The sequence below is a fragment of the Lathyrus oleraceus genome, chromosome 2 (genome assembly GCF_024323335.1).
Source record: "Lathyrus oleraceus cultivar Zhongwan6 chromosome 2, CAAS_Psat_ZW6_1.0, whole genome shotgun sequence".
Classification (NCBI taxonomy): domain Eukaryota; kingdom Viridiplantae; phylum Streptophyta; class Magnoliopsida; order Fabales; family Fabaceae; genus Lathyrus; species Lathyrus oleraceus.
In genome coordinates this window covers 156,197,598-156,206,035 of record NC_066580.1, presented here as the reverse complement: position 1 = coordinate 156,206,035, position 8,438 = coordinate 156,197,598, and the positions used below count along the sequence as shown (strand labels likewise).

The window sequence follows — 8,438 nt, the reverse complement described above, 5'->3', positions numbered from 1 at the left end:
AGGTTATGCATTAATCCTTCTACATAGAGAACATCAGATATAGAGGGAAGAGTTCCATTACCAATAGTTATGTAGCCTCTGATCCTTCCTTTCTGATTTCCTCTGAAACCTACGAAGCCAGCATCTTTAAGTTCCAGGCTTTGGAACATATACTTTATTCCCGTCATTTGTCGCGAGCATCCAGAGTCCAGGTACCATGATTGGTGTCTTAACTTTGCTGCATAAGATATCTGCAACATAAACAATCTTATCCTTTGGTACCCAGAATCTTTTGGGTCCTTTATGATTAGTTTTCCCAGAGTTTCTTAGAACTTTGGGTTTTCTAGCATTATCAAAACGTTGTGCTTGTGTATGTGTGTAGTGATAAGAAAACGGAGATTTAGGTTTGTCATTTGTGGAAGATTTATCTTCACTAGGGTCATACCCAATTCCTCTTTTATTATTCTGACTAACTCCATAAATCATGGATGACATTCTGCTTCTCTCTATCCCATTTTTCAGAAACTTTTGAAAAGATTTTTCATATTCATAAATTACTGTGTTCAAAGTTTGTGGAGCTTGAGATAACGCTTCTTCAAGTTTTAAACATTGTTTATTTGTGGAGTCTCTTTCTAATACCAAAGTTCGATTTTCATCTTTTAGTTCTGAAACTGTCATCTCAAGTTTACCACATTCTTCGATGGTTTCTTCAAGAACCTCTTTTACAACTTTAAATTTTTGTTTAAGTTTCTGGTATGAGTTTAGAGTTTCAGAAAGGCATGATTCAAGATCAGAGCGAGAAAGATCAGAGAATACCTCTTCAGATTCAGATTCTCCATCTGATGTATTTCTGGAGGTGGTAGCCATGAGTGCAACATTTGCCTGTTCTTCAGAGTCTGATTCTGAGGAATCAGATCCACTATCGTCACAGGTGGCCATCAGTCCTTTTTTGGTTCTGAATGAACTTTTCTTGAAATTTTCTCTTTTAGAGCTTTCTTTCTTCAACTTGGGACATTTGTTTCTGTAATGACATGTTTCCTTACATTCATGGCATGTTATATCTTTGTTAGACTTACCTCTGGAAGTTGATTCTGATCGATCCCACTTGGGTATTGGTCTTCTGAAGTTATTACTCCTTTTTCTCCAGAGTTGTTTTACTCTTCTGGTTAAAAGGGATAATTCTTCTTCGTCGTCAGAGTCTTCCTTCTCAGAGTCATCGTTGTCTTCTTCTTCGGCCTGGAAGGCTTTGTTTCTATCTGGTTTGCGTCTTTCGGATCTGGATGTTAGTTCCAGAGACTTGATCTTCTTTTGGGGTTCATCTTCCTCCAGTTCTATCTCGTGGCTTCTGAGTGAACTGACGAGTTCCTCAAGGCTGATATTATTCAGATCTTTTGATAGCTTTAAGGTTGTGACCATGGGTCTCCATTTCTCTGGCAAACTTCTAACAATCTTTTTGACATGATCCGCAGTTGTATATCCTTTATCCAACACTTTGAGTCCTGCAATTAAAGTTTGAAATCTAGAAAACATTACCTCTACAACTTCATCGTCCTCCATTTTGAAGGCTTCATATTTCTGGATTAGAGACATAGCCTTTGTTTCTTTGACTTGAGAATTTCCTTCGTGAGTCATCCTCAGGGAGTCAAGTATTTCTTTAGTTGTTCCCCTATTGGTGATCTTTTCATATTCATTGTAGGAAATGGCATTGAGTAGTATCGTTCTGGCTTTGTGATGGTTTTTGAATTCACGCTTCTGATCATCTGACACTCTGCTTCTGGGAATAGCAACTCCAACGTCTGTCACAGGTGGTGTGTAACCAATTGTGACAATATCCCAGAGATCAACGTCGTAGCCCAGAAAGAAACTTTCAATTCTGTCTTTCCAATAATCAAATTTTTCTCCATCAAAGATTGGAGGTTTAGCGTTGTAACTATCTCTTTCATTGGTGTTGGCCATAGTTTTTGTCACGCTGGATCTCTCTACACTGTTAAGTGTTTGATTAGAAAATCAATAACAGAGCCGTAGCTCTGATACCAATTGAAAGTTGAGAAAAACAAGAAAGGGGGTTTGAATTGTTTTGGAAATAAAAAACTTTTTCATAAATAAAAAACACACAGAATTTTATACTGGTTCGCTTGAAATTCAAAGCTACTCCAATCCACCCGGCCAAGGTGATTTCACCTTCAAAAAGGATTTAATCCACTAATCTTGAAAGATTACACAACCAAACGTCTAAGAGAATAATCTCTTAGCCCTCTCAAGTATTCAGACTGCGCAGAGTCACTTGAGGAAGTAGTTTAAGCAAGAGTAGATTGTAATGTAAAGTGCTTCTAACAAAAAACAAATATTACAGAAATATAAGAACAAAAGATTTTCACGTAAGAACAACAACTCGTGAAAATGAGAGAGGATGAATGAGATTTATGTGTGTCTCAGGTGTGTTCTCTTGTGAGGTAATCCATCCTTTATATAGTCGTTGTGAAGGACCGTTGGAGTGATGACAGAATCTTGGTCATTGAAGAATAATTAATGTCATTACTCACTTTGTTTCTTTCTAAAACCATTTTGTCCGCCTCATTATTCCCTTCTTTAAATACTTTCTTTCCATATTAAGATTCTTTTCGGTTACGCGTTCTGGACTGGTGAGTCTACATCAGAGTCTTGATATGTCAGAGTTTGTCTTCAGAGGATGATTATGTATGACTTCATCATAGCTTCTCAGTGCTCTAGACTTCTTAAGTATCAGAGTCTGAATTCAGTAGTCTTTTAACGGAGCTTCTGACTTATAAATGTTACGATGGTATCTGCGTTGGTCAGAGCCAAAACCTTCTGTACGTATCCTTTCTGAGTGGCATCTGATTATCGAATATCTGACATAATTTTATATCTGATGTATTGTCAGAATCCTGCGAAGTGTTCAGAGTCCTGCACACTAAGATAAAAATCACGTTAGAGTACCACTTTTGTTTCATCCTTTATTATCATCAAAATCTTAGAGATATATTGTAGAACCAACTTTGTTCTTACAATAGCTTGTTGGAGAAGTTACTCAAGATACCTAGTTAAATTAGGGTTTCCAAGGCAAATCACCTCCAAACTCTTGAAGAAAATTTGATTAATATAACATGTAGAGATCATTGGGACTCATATATGATGCTTTGAAACATTTGTGGATCAATCCATGGTTGTGCTTTTAGTCATGAGGGTCTCAAACCCTTGATATGGACTTGATATATCAATGAGGATCATGCCCTACCTACAAAAAGTTAGGCAAATGAAAATACATATTTTTTGGTATTTTGGGTTAGTAAAATGATAAATACAAGTATGATACAATCACATGGTGCTTGGTGATCTCTCCCAAAACAAACCCAATGAGAGAGGGGTAAGGAGGATGCCAAGGTATGATCCCAATGTTAATGCATATGGTGAAATTGCATGAGGGATATTAGGGTCAAAATTGGGGTCTTACACATTCTATATAGTATTCTCATTGCAGGTCAATCCAGTATAAATATTACTCTTAATATTCATACCTATGTTTAAGACTTGATAACTCCTTATCCATGATCCATGAGATGTGATCATCAATCTATATATATAATAGTCTTAATGCTTTAATGTTATCCCACTGTACAACAAAGCTCGACTACAAATGCTTTAAGAATAGTGTCCTTATGTTTAATGGAATCTCATGATTAAGTCACACTTGATACATTAAACGGACGAACTATTCTAGGGACTTTATTAAACAAACATAATAAAGAAAAAGCCTTTTATTATTAAGAAATAATTCGATACAAGTACCAAAAGTATTGGCCTCTAGGGCTTACACCAACAGATTTGTCCTCGCCTTATTAGGATAGTCACTAAAGCATGTAGAAGTCCAGAAGCATTCACATTCCTTTGCAAAACCACTAATGAATTGGACAGGCACATGCTAGAGTTTCAAAAGAATCAAGTTAATATTTCTCAGGTGAATGAGTTTATTGTTAAAGTTAAGGAGTCTACAAGCACCCATGATGATTTGGCACAAGCAAAAGGATTAAAAAAAAGAGAAGGCAAAAAGAGTTCAAAACGCCCAAAAGGTTAGGTAGAGTCTCAACCTCCCAAAAGAAAGAAAAATGTTGGCTCTAAAGCTTCACAAATTCAAGTATTGTTGAATTATTTCATTTAATTGTTGTCTTCAGTCAACTACAAAAAAATATATTTTTATTTTATGTCGTGTAGAACAATAAAATGCATGATTCACAAACACAAGTTCAATATGAGGTGTCCAATACAAGTGCATCTATTTTGCTCAATAATTCATACAACATACCATCAATTGTAAGTCAATATCAAATTGAGTATGTGAATGTACCAAGATATATTTAGTGATTGAATGATTTTATGTTTTGTGCAGGAAAATAATAACACTTTAGCTTAATTCGGTGCCAATAATTTTACTCAATTATTGATGGTAAATTTTAAAAATTATATAAATTCTACTATTTATTCAGATTATTTTTTAACTATTAACTTATGTTCTTTTAATTATAGTAAAATATTCATGGAGATATTACAAAATTGAACCATCCATAAAGAAGTGAAGAAGACATATTTTCAATAATGACCTGCTAATATTTCCATCCATGGGTTATGCGGATCCAGTGACTATTTTTTTTTTACATGTTCTTCCTTATATGCAAATAATTCACACTGTTCTGCATATTTAAAATTTTGGTTTATGATTTGTGACTTTGTGCATTAAATATACTGGTTAAGTTATTTTGAAATTGGTTTATGTTTTTTTTTATAAATTAGAAATATTAGTAATTGTTAGTATTTTACTGAAAGTATATATTAAGGAAGAAATGATTAAGATTGATGAATTTGTTAAATTGTTTTTAATAGTAATTCTTATTTAAAGAAATGAGATTATGATTCTATCTCTTTATAATTTTTTATTTAATTTTAATTATATACATCATTTTAATTTGAATTGAATTAATGACAATTCTAAAAATATTTAACGTAAAAATATTAAAAATTTCAATCTAATATATATATATATATATATATATATATATATATATATATATATATATATATATATATATATATATATATATATATATATATATATATATATATATATATATATATATATATATATATATATATATATATATATATATATATATATATATATATATATATATATATATATATATATATATATATATATATATATATATATATATATTAGTGTGGCTGGAACTAACCACAAATAGTCGAAAGCGCATGTTAAATAATTATAAATATTACACTTTTTTATTTCACATATCCCTGGCCTTTGAATAAGATAACTATATCTTGTACTATGTTAAATAAAAGTCCAAACCGCATGTTCTTGTTCCAATTAAGGTTGCAACCTCCTTCGAAAACGGGTCAACACCTTCCCTCACTATCTTTTTTCTAAGTAATACACATGCTAGTTTCTACATCATGACGTTTGAATATCGTGTTTCAGTATACATGCATGCAAGAAGTTTCTACGTTATATTATAATTGAAAACAAACATATACTATCTTGTTTCGCATTGGTGAAAACTCCTTGGTTGTTTTGTATGATCCCAAAATCATCACAAAATGGCTTTTCCTTTTATACTAATTATCACCACTAATCTGTTTTTCGTTCTATCTCAAATTTCATTTGCAACATATACGAACAGTCCCGATTCCATACTTTGGAAAGGATCAACAAAATATTATAGGACAGGACCATGGACATGGAATGCTCAAACTAGTGGAGTTATTGGAATAAAGACTAATTCGGTCTATAATTTCGAGTTTATCGACAACGAAGACGAGGCGCATTATATGCGCATTATATGTACACACTTAAGAACAAATTTGTGATCTCTATATTGATTATCAACCAAACCCTTTCGTCTTGCCAACGTCTCATTCGGGTTCCCGAGTCGAAAACATGGAATGTCTATCAATCCTATGTTTATCAATCCTTGCCACTTGATGCTTGTGATGTTTACAACGTTTGTGGCGGGAATGGACATTGCATCATAGACGACTCGCCAATGTGTCAATGTTTAGGCGGATTTGAGCCGAAATCTAATCAAAGATGGAATGCAATGGATTGGACACGAGGATGTGTACGGAGTGGAAATTGGAGTTGTGGAGTTAAAAGTCGAGACGGATTTCATAAATTTGTCCGGGTGAAGTTTCCGGATACTACGAATTCTTGGATTGATCTAAACATGACACTTGATAATTGCAGAATGAAATGTTTGCAAAATTGTTCTTGCACTGTTTATACATATTTGGATCCAACTAGAGAAGTTAGTAGTTGTTCTCTTTGGTTTGATGATCTTCTTGATTTGAGACTTTCACAAGGTAGTGACCAAGATTTATATGTTCCTTGAGATGCTAGTTCGGATAATGGTAAAAGTTTGAAATTTCTTTTTAGTTTTTGTTACATTAAATAGAGATTTGGCTAGTGATTCATTTCTTTGTGAACTTGTAATGCAGATGATAAACACGGGCAGACGAAAAAGGTGATTTTGGAGTTTTCTATTACATATTTCAATTGCACTTTTGATGGGAAAAATCTTCAAGTGAAGACATGAATATTTTGAGCTTTCTCTATTTGATGTAACTACAATGCTCAAGGCTATCAATATCTTATCATTAGACAATAAACTTGGTGAAGGTGGTTCTGGACGCATATATAAGGTATATTTTATTTTAAATTAAAAAACAGTTGATCAGTTTCATCAAATATTGATTTTTTAATCATACAATTCTGGATACATTGATATATGGACAAATAATTGCATTCAAAAGACTTTGAGAAAATTCGGAACTAGGGTTGATAGAATTTAAAAATGAAGTCATATTGTGCCCTAAATCACAACATTGAAATCTTGTGGAGGTTTTTAGTTGTTGCCTTGAAGGAGAGGAAAAAATATTACTATATGAATATATATGTCTAAAAGAAGTTTTGATTTATTTATTTTTGGTTAGTAACTCTCTCTTTAAAAACCAATAAACTTATTTGTTTTATATGTTATTTTGAAAAGAAAAATAATTGCCTTATCAATTTATTGGATAATTTTAACGGATCAAATTCAAAGTAAACATTTAAATTGGTCTTTGCGGTTTAATATCTTGAATAAAATTGCATGAGGACTTAATATCTTCGTCAAGATTCTAGGTTAAGGATCATACACAGATATTTGAAAGCGAATAAGATTTTATTAGACAATGAAATGAACCCAAAAATTTTAGATTTTGGCCTAGCTAAAATGTTCGGAGGTGATCAAATCGAAGGAAACACAAGAAGAATAGTTAGAACATAGTAAGTATCTTATATGATGATAAAACTTTCATATGATTAATTTTTCATCAAATTAATTTTCAAATGAATTTTTTCAGTGGTTATATGACGCCTGAGTAAGAATTATTTTCCATAAATTCCGATGTATTTAGCTTTGGCGTGTTATTGTTAGAAGTAATAAGTGGAAAAAAATAGATCACTTATCTATCATGAACATGATCAAAATCTTATTAAGTATGACACTAAATAATTCTTTTGCTTTTACTAAAGCACTAAATAACAATTTTAATGAATTTTTTGAAGGCATGGAGATTATGGAGAAAGGGAACCCCACATGAATCGATTGATGATTGTTTAAAAGACACATGTATTTAAAATGAAGCTTTACGATGCATTCAAATAGGTCTTCTATGTGTGCAACATATTCCTTATTATATGTCAAACATGCCACATGTGATTATGATATTAGATAGTGAAAGTACTTTACCTCAACCAAAGGAACCAGATTTCTTAATTGAAATTATCTCATTGAAGAACAATCTTTTTCTAAAAGACAAGCATCTTCCGTGAATGAAGTAAATCTCTTAATATTAAGTTATAAATAGAGAAATTAATATATTTTGCATTGTATAAAGATTGTGTAACTTGTATTTTGGTAGATAATTAAAATAATACATTTAAAGATCATATATTACATGCCTTTTTTATTTGATGCGAGAATATGTGAGTGGTTAAAGAGTTTACTACCAACATGAAAGTAATCCAATTTTCACAAATCTTGTTCACAAAACTAACATGTTTGGATTTTATAACACTTGTTCACATGTTTGGATTTCACATAATTCACACAAAATGATTTTACATGGTTCACATATAAGAACTTCACATAAAGCATATAGAGAAACTTCACATAATTTATTTCAACAATTACATAATTGTTGGGGTTGATTAAAAATATATATGTTGAAGAAGTCCCATTTCGCTTCGTTTTATGAATGAAGAGAGAGTCCAATGCTATATATAGAATTCAAGTTCTTCATTCCAAGATGTACCTGTCAAAAGCATTTTAAACTTGTATTTGGATTTCTTTGTTCTCTTATACTCTTGTATTAGAGTGTTG

The 8,438-nt window shown here is 32.0% G+C and overlaps 1 pseudogene; it reads left to right on the top strand.

Annotated features, from left to right (window-relative positions):
• The first annotated feature begins 5,613 nt into the window (after positions 1–5,613).
• LOC127122390 (G-type lectin S-receptor-like serine/threonine-protein kinase At4g27290) lies at positions 5,614–7,836 on the top strand (annotated as a pseudogene).
• The last annotated feature ends 602 nt before the right edge of the window (positions 7,837–8,438 follow it).